The sequence below is a fragment of the Cololabis saira genome, chromosome 4 (assembly GCF_033807715.1).
Source record: "Cololabis saira isolate AMF1-May2022 chromosome 4, fColSai1.1, whole genome shotgun sequence".
NCBI classification, from domain to species: Eukaryota; Metazoa; Chordata; class Actinopteri; order Beloniformes; family Belonidae; genus Cololabis; species Cololabis saira.
In genome coordinates this window covers 45,849,263-45,869,939 of record NC_084590.1, presented here as the reverse complement: position 1 = coordinate 45,869,939, position 20,677 = coordinate 45,849,263, and the positions used below count along the sequence as shown (strand labels likewise).

At 44.2% G+C, this 20,677-nt stretch overlaps 1 protein-coding gene across 2 annotated transcripts in view; it reads right to left on the bottom strand.

Annotated features, from left to right (window-relative positions):
• The window catches only part of si:cabz01090165.1 (uncharacterized protein LOC100333421 homolog), a 686,742-nt gene that overhangs the window by 231,707 nt on the left and 434,358 nt on the right, over window positions 1-20,677 (bottom strand). Inside the window, exon 2 of one of the 2 annotated variants that reach the window (XM_061719919.1) lies at window positions 11,209-11,380. The exons of the other annotated variant lie outside the window; for it this stretch is intronic. The gene's annotated coding sequence lies outside the window, so the exon portion shown is untranslated. The remainder of the gene's footprint in view (window positions 1-11,208; window positions 11,381-20,677) is intronic. 2 annotated transcript variants of the gene reach the window in all.

Genomic DNA, 20,677 nt, shown 5'->3' with positions numbered 1-20,677 from the left:
TTGCTTATCGGAGCTGCTGAAACGAGTTGCTTGGAGCGAGAAACTAATGTGGCTATTAAGGCTGCATTAACACACACACACACACACACACACACACACACACACACACACACACACACACACACACACACACACACACACACACACACACACACACACACACACACACACACACACACACACACACACACACACACTAATTGCTAGACTTGGCACATTTTTCTTCTAATAAATGTTTGCATAAGTACATTTAGTGAGATCTCTTTTAGGCAGCGCTGACGTAGCTTCTTTTTTCTTCCGAGGTGTTAGACGACTTCGGCTTCGTCTCACAGGAAAAGTGGAACCTCAAAGTCCGGAATAGTGTTGTTTTTGTCAGCCTGTTTCAATTTTAGTTTTAGTATAGTCTTTGGGTCAATATATCATTTTAGTTTTTATTAGTTTTAGTCGCGTTCATACTTTTTAGTCGTGTCAAGTTTCAGTCGACTAAAAGTCTGAGCATTTTAGTCAGAATTGTCCATTTTAGTCTTGTTTTAGTCAAAGATTGTATTTAGCCAAACCCATTTTACAATTCAAACAAGGTTATCTTATTATTATATTATTGATACCTTATAGACTCAAGAATACATTCATTCCAGATACAGAAGACTCTCATTTCTGTTTACAACATATTTATTTTTCCGCATTTCTCCCCGTCTTTTTCTTTTTCAACGACACATTGGGTTTTCTTTTCCACGTCTATGTAGGAAAGTGGATCCAAAGATGGATCTTCTTCTTCTCCAGCCCCAGAGAAGAAAATGAAGACACATTTTAGCCTAGTTTTTATTTTGTAATCTACATTTTAGTCCTCCCTTCCTTCCTTCTTTTCTCCCCTCGTACATTCTTTCCTTCTTTTCTCCTTTCCTTCCTTCATTCTTTTTTCCCTTCCTTCTTTCCTCCCTTCTTTCCTTCCTTCCTTCCTTCTTTTTTCCCTTCTTTCTTTCCTTCCTTCCTTCTTTTCTCCCTTTCTCCCTTCATTCCTCCCTTCCTCCCTTCCTTCCTTCCTTCCTTCCTTCCTTCCTTCCTTCCTTCCTTCCTTCCTTCCTTCCTTCCTTCCTTCCTTCCTTCCTTCCTTCCTTCCTTCCTTTTCTTCCCTTCCTCCTTCCTTGACCCGAAGACAGCACAAGGGTTAAATCATTGGATTTAAAGGGGACCTATTAAGAAAAACAGCTTTTCTCTTGCTTTAACATATATAAAGTGGTCTCCCCTCAGCCTGCCAACTCAGAGAAGGAGGAAAGAAACCAGATTCTGCAGTGTCTGTACAGCCGCCCGGATGATCCATCCAGTGTGATGTGGATCTACGAGCCGTTCAGATTCGTAAGTAACGACGGGCGCGATTGTGTCATGGTTTGGTTTTTTAAGGACCCAAGTGCAGGAGACAGAGGGAGGTTGGAGGCAGGAGTTCTCAAAAACAAAAAGGGTTTTAATCCAAAAAGGCAAAGCAAAGCGCTGCAGAGCAGGATAAATACAAAAAACCGGGGTCAGGACAAAAACCACGAGGAGACATGGAGGAGAGAACAGTACGGACCGACAGGGAACCAAGGAATGACAAGACAAGATATACTGAAGGGATAACGAGACATGACGAGACACAGGTGCAGACACAATCAGGGCAGATGGGACACAGGCGGGGCAAGACAGAAACTGAAAGTTACAAACTAGGGGGAAGTGTCAAACCCTGACAGTACCCCCCCCTCAAGGGACAGATCCCAGATGTCCCCAGAGTCCTAACCCAGGGTGGGCGGAGGGGGCCTGGAGGAGGGCCCAGGCCACACACGGCCAAAGCTCCGGGGGCCGCCCTCGGGACCGAGCAGACCAGCGAGAGAGCTCGGGGGGGCGTCCCCAAGGCCTAGGCCTGGGTCTTGGCGGGGGGCGTGACGGGGATTCCTGGCGGGGCTCTGAGACTGGACGGGACTCAGGGACTGGACGGGACTCGGGAACTGGACGGGACTCGGGAACCTGATGGGACTCGGGAACCTGACCGGACTCGGGAACCTGACGGGACTCGGGAACCTGACGGGACTCGGGAACCTGACGGGGCTGCGGGACCGCCTCAGGAACAGAGGGCTGCGGGACCGCCTCAGGAACAGAGGACTGCGGGACCGCCTCAGGATCCGGAGTCGGGGCTGACAGGAGGCGGGGAGCCGGAGTCGGGGCTGACAGGAGGCAGGGAGCCGGAACAGGAGCAGACAGGATGCGGGGAACCGGAACAGGAGCAGACAGGATGCGGGGAACCGGAACAGGAGCAGACAGGATGCGGGGAACCGGAACAGGAGCAGACAGGATGCGGGGAGCCGGAACAGGAGCAGACAGGATGCGGGGAGCCGGAACAGGAGCAGACAGGATGCGGGGAACCGGAACAGGAGCAGACAGGATGCGGGGAGCCGGAACAGGAGCAGACAGGATGCGGGGAGCCGGAACAGGAGCAGACAGGATGCGGGGAGCCGGAACAGGAGCAGACAGGATGCGGGGAACCGGAACAGGAGCAGACAGGATGCGGGGAGCCGGAACAGGAGCAGACAGGATGCGGGGACCTGGCGTCGGGGGGCAGAGGATCCCCGGAGGGGGAAACAGGCTGGGATGCGTCCAGGACCACCTCAGGAACAGGAAGAGGTGCGTCCAGGGCCCCCACCGGAACAGGCTGGGGCTGGGGCTGGCGCTGACGCCGTCGCTTCCCCTGGGCCTGCAGGCTCCTGGGCCCACCCAGAGCCAGGCGTGTTCCCCAAAAGGGGTCCCAATACTCCTCCTGGCGCAAAAACTCCATAAGGGTGAGGTAGTCTCCCGCTGGGTCCACCTGGTCGGTCCGTTCTGTCATGGTTTGGTTTTTTAAGGACCCAAGTGCAGGAGACAGAGGGAGGCTGGAGGCAGGAGTTCTCAAAAACAAAAAGGGTTTTAATCCAAAAAGGCAAAGCAAAGCGCTGCAGAGCAGGATAAATACAAAAAACCAGGGTCAGGACAAAAACCATGAGGAGACATGGAGGAGAGAACAGTACGGACCGACCGGGAACCAAGGAATGACAAGACAAGATATACTGAAGGGATAACGAGACATGACGAGACACAGGTGCAGACTGTTAGGTTCAAAAGTCATCACAATATTAATAACTTTAGAAAAAGACACCGGAAACTGTTACAAATGATTTTCAATGCCTTCTGCAGAAGGTTGGACAGAAGTCTGAGGAGCTGTAGGGCAACACGGCCCTCTCTTCGAACTCGTCGGCCTTCTGACAACTGGCTGTCTGCAGAGCTGGCGCTTTTATTGGTAAAACTGACAGGAAACTTGACCATATTTGGAACAGTGAATGGACAAAGGACAGATGGTCACACACATGACTTTTCAGTTGAAGAGGCTTGGTATGAAGAAACAAACAGACATCCTTAAAACACAAAGGGTCAAGAGGTCAACTAAAATAGGACCTCTCTTTGGAGGTTTGAACAGATGGTTCAAACTGACAATGGGGTATTTGTTGGACAACTCAAACTCAGGAAGGGCTTCGCTGTCATCTGTTAACATGTGATAACCAACAGTCAGCTTAAAGTCTTGAAACAACATGAAGGGTCAATAAATGAGCACCTTCTGGACAAACAAGAACTCTGTGAGGCTTTGCACAGATGTGTCTAAAGACAATGGTTCAGTTGACCAACCAGGAAGTCAGCAGTTTTAACCTCCTGCGTGTCAAAGAATGTCACGATAAACACAGTCAGCTCTCTGACTTGACTTGATTCTGATACTCATAAGAACAAACTTAATTCAGACTTTTGATTAATCTGACATTTCCCTCCTGTTTGTTCTTATGAAACTTCACAGTAAACAAAATAAAACACTCCAGTGTCATCATAAACATACAGGTAATGAAAACACAGAACAGTACAAAGACAGTAATAGTCGGAATCGGAATCGGAATCTCAGTCATTATGTCAGCATGACTCAGTAGTGAAAAAGTCTCTTCCATTCCTCGGACTCCTCTCCTAGTTTGTTGTCGCAAGTCAGTTTGGCTAGTCATATTCTTCAGGCCGTGGCAGGTGAGTAGGCATCAGATGAATTCTTCGGCGGGCAAAGGTTGTGGAACCGCCCGACTTCCCGCACTACTCAAGCCTGGAATTTCTCTGCTAGCTTTCACTGCAACTGGTGAACGCAGTAGATCGTTCAGCAGCCTTTACTGCTGCCGGTGCTGTCGGTGTCCTGATTTGGACAGCAAAAAGGACCCGTCCTGACGGAGTGATGACGTTTCACCACTCGACTCAGGATCCGGTTACCCAGTTTCAGCAGTTCCTGCTTTAGGAGAGGGAAGAGGAAGAAAACAGCAGCGTACAAGAAGACGATTCTCATGTACAGGTCGACTAATGGCCGTCATTCAGGCCATGGTTTTCCTGAGCCTTAACTTAACAGGCCATTAGTTCACTCCAAGAATGAAATCCATATGAATAACTCCAAATGGATAGGTCCCTTCATGTTGTATCTGCAACATGTCGGAAAGCTCCTACTAAAATTTTTTTAAAGGGTATTTAGTATTTAATCCTCATGATGTATCATATGTACCCCTACTCCCTCCTGTTGAGCCATAGAAACTCCCTATGGCTCAACTTAGCCACCAGGGGGAACAACTTCCTTGGAAACACTGGTCTGCTTCACAGCATTATTTTGCATGCCAACAGGGGTGGGGGTTTCGTGTCATCAGACCCCCTCCTTGTTGACCTTTCCCTGGAAGAGTCAGGCTGCCAGAGTCAGGCTCCCCAGATAAGTGGCCCTCCCACTTTTTGACCTCTGCATCCTGGCAGGTCGGCAGGTCTGACTTAAACATTCTCTAGGGTCGGATATCTATGTCCCTCAGAGATCCCCCCTCCCATCACCAGATTAGATGGGGCAAAACCTTTAAAATTCTGTCTCCTATCTTAGTCAAAGACTACAGAATTCCTCATTGAAAAACGTTCTTATTTCAACCCAGGTAGGTTATGATCTTATTAAAGTATCACCACACAAAAACTGTCAGTGCAGCAACTCTCCTGCAACCTAAACAGTAGTCTTCAGTGAACTTATATATATATATATATATATATATATATATTGTATGTATAAACAATAATTCACAGTCACAAAACGTCAGACTGAAAGGAGCATTCTATCAAATAATGTCTTCTCAACTGTTGTTGAGCTCTATTTTCCCCAAATCAAAAAGAAATGCCAGAAAATTGTCAGAAAATTGTCAGAAAATTGTCAGAAAAATTGTCTCCAGATAAATCATGAGTACTTATAAAAGTTTTCAGGAGATTCTTAATCTTCTGTTTGCATGCTGCAACGCAAATGCATGCTCTTCTTATGAAGACTCATAGAAGTCTTAAGAAAATTATGGGATCAATTCCCATGCGTAAACTACACATAGACAAAAACCCACTAACATTAAACACAACTTCAGATCATCTATATGTGGGTTCGTGTTTCAGTGCAAGTGTGTAAATTACTTCTCCTCAACCTACACTAACCAAACTCAATTGGTGCACTTCAGATGAACTCCCAAACTAAATGATAGCAACACTGATCACAAATGTACACATTTTCAGTGTGAATAGGCTAGTATGCACTCAGAGTTTTTCTTTTCTAAAAAGATTGTACAACGGGTTTGTTACTCCTGCATACAATCCTTTTTGTGTAAAATATCACTGACATACAAATGACAGTAGGCTAATGAACACACCCTTCCACTGTATTCTAAAAATACAGCGGCGCTAATTTCATTGTACGAAACCCAATTTGAAACTTCTATGATACTATGCCTTCATTCAGGGCTTAGAATGATAGAACAAACTATATTATTCCACATCTCTACGTCTCCTCCAAAAGGAGAGCTCACTTCACTTCACCACTGAAAACCCCCCTTTTTCCAGAAACACAAAAAAAGTTCTCCCTCAGACACAGAGCCTTGCAGCCGCTCGTAAACCGGAGCATGCTTTCACACACACACAGACACACAGCTTCAGCCGTTTGTATCATTTTAACAAAACCTTCGACAGAGAAGCTCATACGAATTTAAACTTTTTACCTCTTAACATATTTTCTTATAATATCCAAACATATTCTAACATGTTTCTTCTATTCAACCCCTAACTAATATTTTGTGCTACAGGCAGACCCAAACAGCCCCTCCTCTCTCTATTGGAAGAACAGGCTGCATCTCCAAGCACCATAAAATCTGCTCAAGCAGATCACGATCTGAATGAGGACTTTTACGTATCTCACCTTTCTGTCTTTATTCAATTTCTCATTTTAGCGCACAACTATGTCAATAGAATCATATTTCTTTTTCTCTTAAAATGACAGAAACTTTCAGCTGTTTACAACGTGTCATGAATACACCCACACAGACAGTGTCTCTCACATACACACACACACAGAGACACACACAGAGAGCTGCAGCTTGTCACACAGACACAGAGTCACACCCTGCTGCAGCCCCCACTTCTCCCAAAATCCATCCTTTTCTCACAGGTTCGCAATTTTCTTGTCTTTTCTTCTAGTCTTAAATTAGTCCATTTACTTCTTTTTAAGTTCCCTATATTATTATTTCGCAAGATTTGTCTCCATTTTCTTAAGTTTGAGGACGTCTCCCCATCAATTAAGCATCTTTTAGAGATTCTTTAAGCATAAATTTCAGCTTAACCACGCCTCTGCTATTTTTCGCCAGTTATTTTCTTTCTTAAGTTTCTCTCAGGACACAAATTTCCTGTTTTAACAGTTTGGTTTTAGCCTGATCTTTTAGTGAACAACTTAAATTTTTCCCTCTCAATTTTGGAAACCCCACATTGAACAGACATAAACATCAGACAAACATTAGACAAACATTAGACAAACATAAAACACAACCATTAAAAATCATTCCTAAGAAACCTCCTCCTCGTTATTCTGTACTTTTAAAGTCCCCTGACTTCAAAAGCCGGTCCCCGACCGAGTTAGATGTTGGTCTTACGCACTGCTCTTAGGCAGTATTTTTAGAGGCCCCTATGCCTTCTATAAAAATCAGGTCCCCGACCCGCCGCCAAACACCGTTTTCGCTAACCTCTTGTTAGTATACACAGAAATTTCACTCAAAAGAGGTCTCTCACCTAGTCTCCTAGTGCCTTCCCCTGGCTCGGAAATCTCGTCGTCTGGACTCTGGAACAGCGCAGATCAATCTGGGCCCCGTTCCTGAAGTCAGAACGCTGTCGACAGATTTTGATGGCCCCTTTTGATCGTACGCCGTGCCAATCGTCAGAGCTTGAGATCCCGGGTTTCGGCACCAAAATGTTAGGTTCAAAAGTCATCACAATATTAATAACTTTAGAAAAAGACACCGGAAACTGTTAGAAATTATTTTCAATGCCTTCTGCAGAAGGTTGGACAGAAGTCTGAGGAGCTGTAGGGCAACACGGCCCTCTCTTCGAACTCGTCGGCCTTCTGACAACTGGCTGTCTGCAGAGCTGGCGCTTTTATTGGTAAAACTGACAGGAAACTTGACCATATTTGGAACAGTGAATGGACAAAGGACAGATGGTCACACACATGACTTTTCAGTTGAAGAGGCTTGGTATGAAGAAACAAACAGACATCCTTAAAACACAAAGGGTCAAGAGGTCAACTAAAATAGGACCTCTCTTTGGAGGTTTGAACAGATGGTTCAAACTGACAATGGGGTATTTGTTGGACAACTCAAACTCAGGAAGGGCTTCGCTGTCATCTGTTAACATGTGATAACCAACAGTCAGCTTAAAGTCTTGAAACAACATGAAGGGTCAATAAATGAGCACCTTCTGGACAAACAAGAACTCTGTGAGGCTTTGCACAGATGTGTCTAAAGACAATGGTTCAGTTGACCAACCAGGAAGTCAGCAGTTTTAACCTCCTGCGTGTCAAAGAATGTCACGATAAACACAGTCAGCTCTCTGACTTGACTTGATTTTGATACTCATAAGAACAAACTTAATTCAGACTTTTGATTAATCTGACAAGACACAATCAGGGCAGATGGGACACAGGCGGGGCAAGACAGAAACTGAAAGTTACAAACTGGGGGGAAGTGTCAAACCCTGACAGATTGCCATAATAGGTCCCCTTTAATCGTGGTGGTTTGTGGTTTCGGTCCGACTCTTTGGTCCGACTCTTTGGTCCGACTCGGGTCTGGATGTTGTATCGTACCGACCCAGAACCTGTGCTGGGTTCTGGTCCTGCAGGACGTGGATCCCGTTCATAATGCTGTCACATCAAGTTCATGTTACATGTGGAGTTCCACAGGGGAGCTGTTTAGGACCATTATTATTCTCTATATTTATTAATGAATTACCCTTTGTTTTAAAGAAATCTAACATTGTTACATATGCAGATGATTCTACAATTTATGCTACTGCTACTTTAATAGGTGAATTGAATGACATATTGCAGGAGGAATTGAATATAGTAGCTGAATTGATAAGTTATAATAAATTAATTAAAATTAAAATTTATCAAAATTAAAAGGACCAAAATATTATTTTCTACTTTTCTTTTTTCCCCATTGTACCAAGCTTGTACCTAACCGTGACTTCTGTGTACCGTTAAACCCCCATGGATGCCAAGGTAGATTGCACCCCCCCCGCCCGGCTCCTTTCACCGCCCCCCCCAAATGGCTGCAGTATATTTAACCCTCCTGTTCTGATCCTGATTTAATCTGTGAAACGGTTAAGAACGATTATCCGTGAACCTTTTTCTTCTCTTGTGCATGTAAGCATTTTTTAATTTCACAGCTGTAACGTGCTTTTATTGAGCAGCATCAGGGAGAAAAACCAACCGTAGGAAACAAATGATCAAATTAGTGCTGGAGCAGGAAAAAAAAAATCTATTAAAAACAGACGCAGGAGCTGAAATGCAGAGAAATTAGTTTAAAAAAAACCCAAGTGAAGGACATGAATACTCCAGTGATCCATCACACCTGCTCCAGCCAAGTGGAGGGAGGATGTTTCATACCAGGAACGTCTCCATGTCGGAGACGCAGCTGAAAATCATACTTTATTAACCCTTGTACTGTCTTTGGGTCAAAATGACCTAATTCTCCTGTCCTTTCCTCCTTCCTTCCTTCCTTCCTTCCTTCCTTCCTTCCTTCCTTCCTTCCTTCCTTCCTTCCTTCCTTCCTTCCTTCTTTTTTTCCTTCCTTCCTTCCTTCTTTTTTCCCTTCCTTCCTTCCGTCTTTTTTCCCTTCCTTCCTTCCTTCCTTCCTTCCTTCCTTCCTTCCTTCCTTCCTTCCTTCCTTCCTTCCTTCCTTCCTTCCTTCCTTCCTTCCATCCTTCCTTCCTTTTCCCCTTCCTTCCTTCCTTCCTTCCTTCCTTCCTTCCTTCCTTCCTTCCTTCCTTCCTTCCTTCCTTCCTTCCTTCTTTCCTTCTTTTTTCCCTTCCTTCCTTCCTTCCTTCCTTCCTTCCTTCCTTCCTTCCTTCCTTCCTTCCTTCCTTCCTTCCTTCCTTCCTTCCTTCCTTCCTTCCTTCCTTCCTTCCTTCCTTCCTTCCTTCCTTCCTTCCTTCCTTCCTTATTTTCTTTCTCCCTTCCTTCCTTCTTTTCTTTCTCCCTTCCTTCCTTCTTTTCTTTCTTCCTTCTTTCCTCCCTTCTTCCCTTCCTCCTTCCTTGACCCGAAGACAGCACAAGGGTTAATGCCTGGGAGGGAGTGTGTCCTCTACAATCAACTGGAGTCACTGGTACGGCTCAGGAGGGAACAGCTTTATTTACCGCCAACGCCGGGGAAACAACATGACTCATGTCCGACCCAACATGTGCAGTCGGAAGTTGGAGTACACGAAGTTGGAGTACTCAAACTTGGCATTCACAAACTTGGAGTATACGTACTTAGAGTAAACAAACTTAAATTACACAAACTTGGATAATTCAAACTTGGAGTATTCAAAATTGAAATACACAAACTTGGAGTATACGAACTTGGAGTATACGAACTTGGAGTATATGAACTTGGAGTATATGAACTTGGAGTATTAGAAACTTGGATTAAACAAACTTGAAGTATTCAAACTTGGACTAAACAAACTTGAAGTATTCAAACTGGGAGTATTCAAATTTGAACTAAACAAACTTGGAGTATAAAAATTAGAGTATCTGACTCCACCAAAGTGTTCAAGTTCACCTTCACAGAATAAAAATAAAAAAATAAAACAGTCAGAAGCGACTCAACCATCACCAGCAGCTACGTCAGCATCCAGCTAAAAACCAGAATCACCAGCAGCTACGTCAGCATCACCAGCAGCTACGTCAGCATCCAGCTAGAAACCAGACCCACCATCACCAGCAGCTACGTCAGCATCCAGCTAGAAACCAGACCCAGCATCACCAGCAGCTACGTCAGCATCCAGCTAAAAACCAGCATCCCCAGCAGCTACGTCAGCATCCAGCTAGAAACCAGCATCACCAGCAGCTACGTCAGCATCACCAGCACCTACGTCAGCATCCAGCTAGAAACCAGCATCACCAGCAGCTACGTCAGCATCCGGCTAGAAACCAGCATCACCAGCAGCTACGTCAGCATCCGGCTAGAAACCAGCATCACCAGCAGCTACGTCAGCATCACCAGCACCTACGTCAGCATCCAGCTAGAAACCAGCATCACCAGCAGCTACGTCAGCATCCGGCTAGAAACCAGCATCACCAGCAGCTACGTCAGCATCCGGCTAGAAACCAGCATCACCAGCAGCTACGTCAGCATCCAGCTAGAAACCAGCATCACCAGCAGCTACGTCAGCATCACCAGCAGCTACGTCAGCATCCAGCTAGAAACCAGCATCACCAGCAGCTACGTCAGCATCCGGCTAGAAACCAGCATCACCAGCAGCTACGTCAGCATCCGGCTAGAAACCAGCATCACCAGCAGCTACGTCAGCATCCGGCTAGAAACCAGCATCACCAGCAGCTACGTCAGCATCCAGCTAGAAACCAGCATCACCAGCAGCTACGTCAGCATCCAGCTAGAAACCAGACCCAGCATCACCAGCAGCTACGTCAGCATCACCAGCAGCTACCAGAACCAGGAAGTTCATTTGCTTTTTAAGGATCACAGCAGGATCTCAAGCAGCAAACGCAGTTCGGCCGGTCAGAAACAGGAAGTACACGGATCATGTGACCTAAAGTCAAACATTCTGATCTTAATCAAAGTTAAAACAACAGCTCCTCACCTTCTAAATCAGGTCGTCTTACTCCTTCAGGGGAACGAGGCGCCGCCGGTGCTCATCCAGGTTCACGAGCACATCCTTGCGGCGAAGGGTGTAGTTTAAACCGCCGGAGCCGTCACATGACATTTAAGAAGTCCTGAAAAAGATCCATGGGCTCGGCTCGCCGCCACTGCGCCTGAACAGAGATGCAGAATAAGAAGAAGAGGTGTGGTGAGGTGGAGAAAGGGACATTAGCAGGTAGCGGGCTGATGCAGTTCCTCGTTTATTTTCCCTGGTAACGGATCGATTGGATATTTTGCTTATTCAGAGCCAAGTAAAACCTCGCCCTTCTTTTCTTCTTTGTTCGTTCATTTGATGCAGAAGTGGATTAGAAACCTCTCACAGTAAATCAGGCAGCTGACGGTGTAATTAGCGCAGATTTAGGCATGTTGCAGTTTGAAGAAGTCTTGTTACTTGTTACTGTTTATTGGTGTATTTTTAAAAAAAAATACAATTTTCTGATCATTTTTTTGAAAAAGAAAATCCCCAAAACAGGCTTTTTATACCCTTAAATGTATTAAAAATGTCTGTTCAGATGAACCGAGTGCCACTTTTATAGGCTGCAGTTTCAAAAGAAACCCAACAACTTGTGAGTTGAACAAAAGGCTGATTGTTTCTAAACATTTTGTGGGAAAACTGGGAAAACTGTATAAATTTGCATTATTAACAATGTATAATAAACGTCGGAGGCAGGAACGAAGCTCCTGCTTGCAAGGCAGAAATAGGGGAATAAAAGTGAAGGTGGGGAGAGTAATGGACGGCTTCTTTTTTATTAGTTTATTAGTGTATTTTTTTAAATAAATACAATTTTCTGAAAATTTTTTCAAATTTTTTCAGTATCCGTGCCTTTGTTTTGTGTAGTTCTGTAGTTGTTGTACTTTCTTCTTCATTCTTATAATTTCATGTTTATCTGTGAAACCGAGATGTTTGTGTTTAAGTTGCACATCCGTCTCGAAGCTAAATGAGCAGCTTTTTAGCAAACCGGACTGATATTCATGCTCCTCAGTCCCAGTGGGTTATTACTTCCACTTGTATAACTTTGTTGCATGAAAAGATAAACATGATCATCAACGGAATCTAAATGTACAGATCCACGTCCTTCTGGGTGCTTTCAGAGCCACAATTACCTCCAGACGACTCGTATCTCGTCTAAATTGCTTGAATAGGACGAATGGAGACAAGAAAATAAAGTAAAATGACTGCCCGAGTTATTAATTAACTTTCACGGTTGTTTTTGCAATCAGCGGCGCAGAGACAGAGACTTTCACTAACCACAGGGCTGTAATTACAATTCTGTGTCGTTGAAACTGAAGAAATTAATAGTTTTTGAGGAACAAAACGTCTCTGTCAAAGGGCTTTATGTCGGTGGATAAAACGTCCTGGGTTTAAATGATGGTTTCAGACAGAAACATCACCGTTACCACGGTTACCACGGTTACCACAGTTACCACAGTAACCACGGCTCCAAACAAGTTGGGAACCAAAGACTTAGTGGATTCAGGCGGTTTGAGTGTTTTCATGTGTTATCAGACCTCGTATAATGACAATAAAAAGTCTGAAGCTTGAATTTTTCTTATCCGTGCATCTTCAACATTGTTAAAGTATCAAAGTAAGTATCAAAGTAAGTATCAAAACCAAGAGAATGAGAATAATAAAGTCTGGTGCAGACAAAAGCTTGTTTTTCTTCAAGCTCCAACCACTTTACGTCGGGGTTGAGGTCAATGCAGAACCAAGGTTGGTTGCAGTTCCTCGACTGACCACTAGTAGCTGCAAAAGTCAGTCAGTGTTAGCTCCTATGTTAAAATGTCCAACTTTAGAGCAGAAATAAACATTTGCAGCCTTGTTCAAAAAAAGGTTTTGGTCTCCATCATTTGCAGTGTTGTGCATGAATACGTTCATTTCTGTGAGAACATATTTGCAAATAAAGAACTCTAACTTGTTCAGATTATGTGAGTTTCAGCTTCACTGTTTAGGTCCAATTCTTATGTAATACATTTCACCATATATAAAATACTCGACGAGATGACGACTTCACACTACATTACCCACAATGCAGTGCACACACTAGCATAACAACGGGCACCAGCTCCATGGCAACGGTGGCTTGAGCTCGGTGCATCTTTACATGACCAGTGAAGAGAGAGTCGTTGTGGACGCAGCGTCACAAGCCGTCAGATGATGATCCTTATCATTATCTGCAGGAATTTTACACATCGTCTCCCCAAAATCTAACCTTTCTGTGCCAATTATGTCCACCTGCGCTGAGAAAACAAGTCAGAACATCTGCCTTGTCAACTTCACATTTGAAACATCATGTGGAGTTAAAGCATCCGTCCAGTGTAAGAAAATATCTGCAAGTCCTTGACAATCAAACAAAGTCCTGAGGAAAGACCAAGAGGACCCAACAGCCCCAAACAACCCCAGTCCCACTGCTGCTCCTTCAGGGGGTTGATTTGACTGAAGTGGAGGACACTAAACAGACGGCTGTAGGAAACGATCCGGGTTTCTAAGTACATTTTCTGTTTGGAGACTATCAGCATTTCTGTAAAAAATAGCAGTTTTCCTGCTCGTCTCTCTGAAATAAGCCCGACTTGGACACCAATTCGCTCTTCCTCTGTCCTCCTTTGGTGTTTTTTACTTCTCCCTCAGGTTTCTTGGGCCGTTAAATGGAACAACTTCACTCTAAAACTCTAATTAGAATAAATAAAATTGTGCTGTTAATGTTGTTATTTTGGTCTTAAAGAGGTTGTATGTCCTGCAGGTACAACTGTCTATGGAGATAAATAAATAAAAGCATTCTGTTCAGAAACCTCGGCAGCAACTTGAGAGGTGGAGACCGAAATTCAGATTTGGCCGACTTCCTGTTCCTACTGGCTGATGCTGGTAGTCAGGTGACGTGTTTTGGATCAGCTACATGGGTGAAAACAAGCATTGAAATGGTCACAAAAACTGGTGGAAGAAGTTCTGCAACAGACGTCGACGCCCCATCGAAGCGTGTCAGAAAGCTGATATTATGACCAGTATTTCTTCACCACCACCTCTGAGGGGTTTGGTTGTTTGTTTGTTTGATTTAGGATCCCCATTAGCATTAGCCAGAGCCGCCGCAAGGGGTGTGCGAACCGTGCGACCGCACGGGGCCTCGCGCCCCAAGGGGCCTCGCGCTATGGGCCTTTTTTTTTTTTTTCAAAAAATTTTTTTTTTCAATTTTTTTTTATTTTTCGTTTTATTTTCCTTTTTTCCCTTATAAATATCAACAGTCACGTTCCATTACAGACCTAAATGTGTACTAGTCTGTGCATATAAATAAATATATGTGCAATGATGCGCGTGTCTGTTGTTCAATACAACTGCGTCAGACCAAGCGCAGACACAAGCTGCTCTGATCCAGACGGGTGGAGTTGGAACAAACTGTCACACAATGTCGAGAAAACGAGACGGATTCAGGAAATTTCCATCAGGGGATGAAAAAAGAAAAAAACTAAAGAAAATGGAAGAGTTTAATGCCTCTCTGAAAGGCTCGTTTGATAAATTTGTTACAAAAATCACCGATCCGACCGGGTCTCAAGCAGCCGTGGGGCCCCGCGTCGAGGCAAGAGATGATGATGAGGCAGGGGAAGGTATCCAGTATTTTGCTAATTGGAGAGTTAAAATTGCGCATATGGACACCCAATCCGACCCGAAAAACCCCAAAATTTCGCGGTAATCGAGGGCCCCCCCCGGCCATTTCACACAGGGCCTCGCAAATCTCCTAGACGGCTCTGGCATTAGCAACAGCATTAGCTATTCTTCCTGGGGTCCGACATAAACACAACACACAAATTAACACTTAATACTTAACAGACATACATTATACATGACAAACAAAACAATAATAGGCACAACTCCCTTAGATAACTAAATCACCATTATCAGACGTAAATACATAGAAATTAAGTTAAATAAAACACCTTCATAAACGATACCTGCCTGAAATAACCTTATGTTAGAATTCTTGACCACTTTTCACCTTTATTGTGATAGGGTTTACACTACCTGTAATACTATTCAAACTTCATTCTGTTCCTTCCAAATGTCAAAGTGTAAAAGATATTGTTTCAATTGAATCTTAAACCAATCTTTGCTACCTACATGAGAAATATGAACCGGTATAGAGTTCCAGCCAAGGGTTAAGGTCTGGACTCCAACCAGAGCTTTTTTTCCTCAGTGATTTTGCAGTTTGATGCCTTTTGGGAAAACGTCTGGCACACACTTGTCATCCTGGGAGAATTAGAAACCGCTGGAGCAACAAACGGACCCTTTTACTGCGCAGGCAGGTAACAACAAAACTGACGATTGCACAGAAAACAACCTGCCCAGAAGGGAAACAGCAATGCAGACAGAAGTAATATTTCCTTTTTTATTTCTTCTCCTGAAAACCAGAAGCTTCCGTCGTGGTGTTTTAAACATCTCTGTTTATTAAAAACAAGCATAGAAGGTAGAAACTGTGACCTCTGAGACTCATTTTTATTCTTTTCCCAACCTTGTGCAGATCACCAAACTGTAATGGTTTGAATGGCTGTAAATCAGACCAGTGTCCTTAACTGGTCCCAGCTGCTCAAAGCTCCGACTCCAACAGGCCTTCACTGAACTCATTCAGGGATGGGTTCACTTACTTTTCCCTCCAAAGCTGCTAACAGATGCATTCAGTAAGAATCTCAAGAAAATTACAATTGTTTGTTTGCTATAAGCTTAAACACATCATGAGAAGTCGGGGGACAAGGGAGCCCTCCTGCCCCCGACGGGACTGTTTTTGCCGGTTACATGATGGATTCCTGGAAACATTGGAGGATCATTGTGCCTGTCCATTCTGTCGGTCGAGGACGTTGAAGATGCCTTCATAACTGGATTAATGATAACAGGATTTCTGCTTTTTGGAGCTGGTTGATTCCTGGTATATCGACAAACGCGTAAGTCGTCGACAGCTGTTCTGGCCCTTTCAGAGCTGCCGGATGTGGCTGAGGGGATAAGCTCTGCGACTGACACTTAACGCTAAATCGCAGGCTGGCAGCAGTTTTTGAACTCATTGGCAAGATGGAAAAGACCTTGAGAAGTTGGAAGCTCGGCTTGGCGGGAATTGACCACAAATTTGTCTGATTGGAGTCGCCATTGATGAAACAGAGACTTAAGGCAGATGGAAAATGACTGGAATCTGGCTGTTTTTTCAATACGATTGTTGATTCTATAATCTGACCTTGACAGAGCAGCCTGGCCGGTTGCTCCAGTCACAATCTCCCTGGTGGAATGAAAAACAAGGGACTTTTCCCCCACTAGCCCTCCCCTTTCCAGAACATCTGTGGACCTGTATCAGAACTGTACCAGGCCGTCTGATAACATCAAGGACAATGGCTGAGGAGCAGCTCTTGGGCGAAGTTCACAGACTTACCACTCACACACACACTTGCTGATAACCACACCTCCCTCATCTCAACGCCATCCCCAAAACAGGCTTTTTAGACCCTTAAATGTGTGTCCAGATGAACCGAGCGCCACTTTTATAGGCTGCAGTTTCAAAAGAAACCCAACAACTTGTGAGTTGAACAAAAGGCTGATTGTTTCTAAACATTTTGTGGGAAAAATGTATAAATTCGCATTATTAACAACGTATAATAAACGTCGGAGGCAGGAACGAAGCTCCTGCTTGCAAGGTGGAAATAGGGGAATAAAAGTGAAGGTGGTGAGAGTAATGGACGGAACCAAACGCCACTTTTATCAGATGCAGTCTCAAAAGAAGCCCAACAATTTGTGAGATGAGCAAAGGCTGATTGTTTCTAAACATCTATTTCCTGTTCAGAAAGTTCAGAAAAAAGTGGGAGAAAAAGTATAAATACGCATTATTAATATACTTAATGCATCGTCCTCTGGAGGAGACGGTGGTTCACAGTTAGGAGATATATGGGACTCTTTGAAGGTGGCACGACGTAGAAAAGAAGCCCCCGGTGTTGAAAACATAAACGTTGGAGGCAGGAACGAAGCTCCTGCTTGCAGGGCAGAAATAAGGGAATAAAGGTGGAGGTGGAGGTGGAGGTGGAGGTGGGGGGAGTGATGGAGGTGTAGGTGGGGGGAGTGATGGACGGGAGCTTCCTAAGCCCGGAGGAGGCGGCGAGCGGCTGGGGTCGGTAATTACTGGAGGGAAACGAGGCAGATAGCAGCAGCCGGCTCCGCTGGGAGAGGCTGGAAACAGCGACTGATGGGGGGATTTTCCACGGTCACTGACTTGATTAGCACTTCCCAACAACTTACACCGCGGTTGCTGCTGGAGAGACTGCTCACCTGCCTGTTCAGGTGTGACCTGCACCTTTCCAGCAGATTTGCTGCAGCTCGGTATCCCTGTCGGGGAAAACTGCAACCGTCTCCGTCCACACCAACCCAGAGTAGCACGCAGCCGGCCCCGCTCCCGTTAACCACCCCCACCTCCCCCGGGGGCCACTCCTGCCCGGCATCCAGAACCACTTCACTTCTGAACTTCCACACAGTCCACTCTCCTCCTCTGCTGAAAATCACTCCACCACGGCGGTTGTGAAGCTGCAACCCGGTGTTCTGCCAATTTCTGCTGCTTTGCCAAAAAATGTTTTCCACCTTTGTAGAGCTACAATTTGACTGTGTTTTACTCCCTAGCCCACTTCCTTTTCCCCCAAGTTATTGTAAATAAGTAAATAAGAATTTTCTTAATGACCTGCCTGGTTAAATAAAGGCGAATGACTGAATGAATATCAAATAAAGCGATATAATTGTTTTTTTTTCTCTTTATCTTAGCAGAACCACAAAGTAGCATTTCTCGGCAGGTAGCAAGGATTGGCAGAACATAGTCTCCCCCCCACCTCCACTCTCATCTGTTTATCTCCAAGGCTTTTTGTCTCTTTAACTATGTGCATGTCATCAGAGGAGTTTCTCAGAACATATATGGCAAGGAAAGGCAAGTTTATTTGTATAGAGGGAATGCACATGACGTCACAGATGCGACTTCACAGCGGGTTACGCCCACTGAGTGGCAGAAAGACTGAGTGGCAGAAAGACTGAGAGGCAGCGTAAACTTTCAGTTTGAGCAACTGGAAAACATCTAAAATGGGAAAGAGCTGTTGTGCGATCGACTGTACTCATAGATTTAGCAAGAAATCTGAGTTATCGTTTTACAGACTGCTGAAAAATAAGCTTAAGAGAGACAAATGGATCGCTGCAATTCGCAGAAACAACTGGATTCCAGACACCGAAACGTGGATTTGCGGTTCCCATTTTGTATCAGGTAATGTTGGATTTTTGGGTAGCTAACGTTAAACGGTCAAATCATAAAGTTTGGTGTCCTCATCACTTTAATTTCTACAACAAATCCTGCCTTGAAGTCGGACCAAGCGTCAAGACTTTTGTAAGCCTTCAAGCTTTGCTTCGTGTATTTCCCCGGCGTAGAAATTAAGTTCATATAAATATCAGGAAACTGGATTTGTGGCCAAATATTAATGTCCATGGACCACTGGTTCTTGGGGTAACTGTACGGGTCACTGTCAAGTCCAACTGCCTTTAATTTAAGCCGATAATCGTCTTCTCCACAGTTTCAGCTGTTTTTGCTGATGTTTTGCCACTCAGTGCGAGTAAGGGGTCTGGTCCAGTGGGGAAGTGACGTCAATGCAGACCCTCTATTACGGAATACATTTCACCAGTGGGCGACGCTCACCTTTAAAACACTCGACGAGACGACGACTTCACACTACATTACCCACAATGCAGTGCACACTAGCATAGCGACGGGCACCAGCTCCATGGCAACGGCGGCCCGAGCCCGGTGCAGTCTTTACATGACCAGTGAAGAGAGAGACGTTGCAGACGCAACGTCACAAGCTGTCAGATGATGATCCGCTTATCATTATCTGCAGGAATTTTACACGTTATCTCCTAAAGAGTCCCACGGTAAAAATCTAACCTTTCTGTGCAAATGATGTCCACCTGCGCTGAGAAAACAAGTCCGAGCATCTGCCTCGTTTACTTCTAATTTGAAACGTCATGTGGAGTTAAAGCATCCGTCCTGTGTAAGAAAATATCTGCAAGTCCTTGACAGTCAAACAAAGTAATCAGGAAAGACCAAGAAGACCCAACAGCCCCAAACGACCCCAGTCCCCCTGCTGCACCTTCAGGGTTGATTTACCAGCAACAGGTAGAAAAACTGATAATGGACTACATTGTTGGAGATTTACAGCCTCTGAGTAAAGTTGAAAAGCCACCAGGACAATACAGGATTGTATAGTGAACAGTTTTAGGATAGGGTGGCGTTTCATTAGTACTTCTCACCTAAACATATTGAAATGAAATTAACTTTGAACTAGTTCACGACACTGGGTTCTCAGAACATAAAAGGCAAGGCAAGTTTATTTGTATAGCACAATTCAACACAAGGTAATTCAAAGTGATTTAAATTAAACATTAAAAGCGGCAAGACGCAATTAAACCGTAAATAACAAATAAAATGAAATAAAATTATAAGAAAATAGGTAAAATAATAAAAAGCAGGTTCACATCTCATTCTTACAATGGCAAGAATTACGTTTCTATACAGTCAAAACGTACAAAGACCAGGTCAAATACAGTATTACAAAATTAATTTGTGCCGATTCGTACGGTGAATTAAACCAATTTGACAATTCTACGTCACAATCCCTGCATTCAGGGCTTATCTATAACTTCACACGGTTTTCAAAAATCATAAGCGTTAAATTAAAGAGTACGCTTAAATAACAAATAAAATGAAATAAAATGATAAGAAAAGTGGTAAAATAATAAAAAGCACAAGTTGTTAAAAAATAAGGGCAGTAGAGCACAGCAGGTAAGTATTTAATTTAAGAGTACGCTTCTGTAATATCTACATGTTTCCTCTCCATCAGAGGTCGGCATGTTGAAATCATAACACGTCACTCATGGTGGGGTTAAGATGATGATGATGATGATGATGATGATGATGATGATGATGCTGATGATGGTGATGATGATGATGATGATGGTGATGATGATGATGATGATGATGATGATGATGATGATGATGATGATGATGATGCTGATGATGGTGATGATGATGATGATGATGGTGATGATGATGATGATGATGATGATGATGATGATGATGATGATGATGTAACACCACCCAGCGTCCCAGAGAACAACAGCCCGAGGTTTTGTAACACATCCTCAGCGATTACACGCCCGTGTTCCTGCTACTTAAAGATGTCGTGTTTATGTTTCTCTGAATTAATCAGCGGTGTTATAAGCATGGATTATTTTTACTTTACAAATGACTGAAAGGCTCAAAAGGGCACGAAAGTGGGAACTGGCTGTCGAGTGAGCTGGGAACGATGACATCACAGACGACTTCGGTTAGACGACGAAATAGAGGAAAAGAGCTTTTCCCATTCTA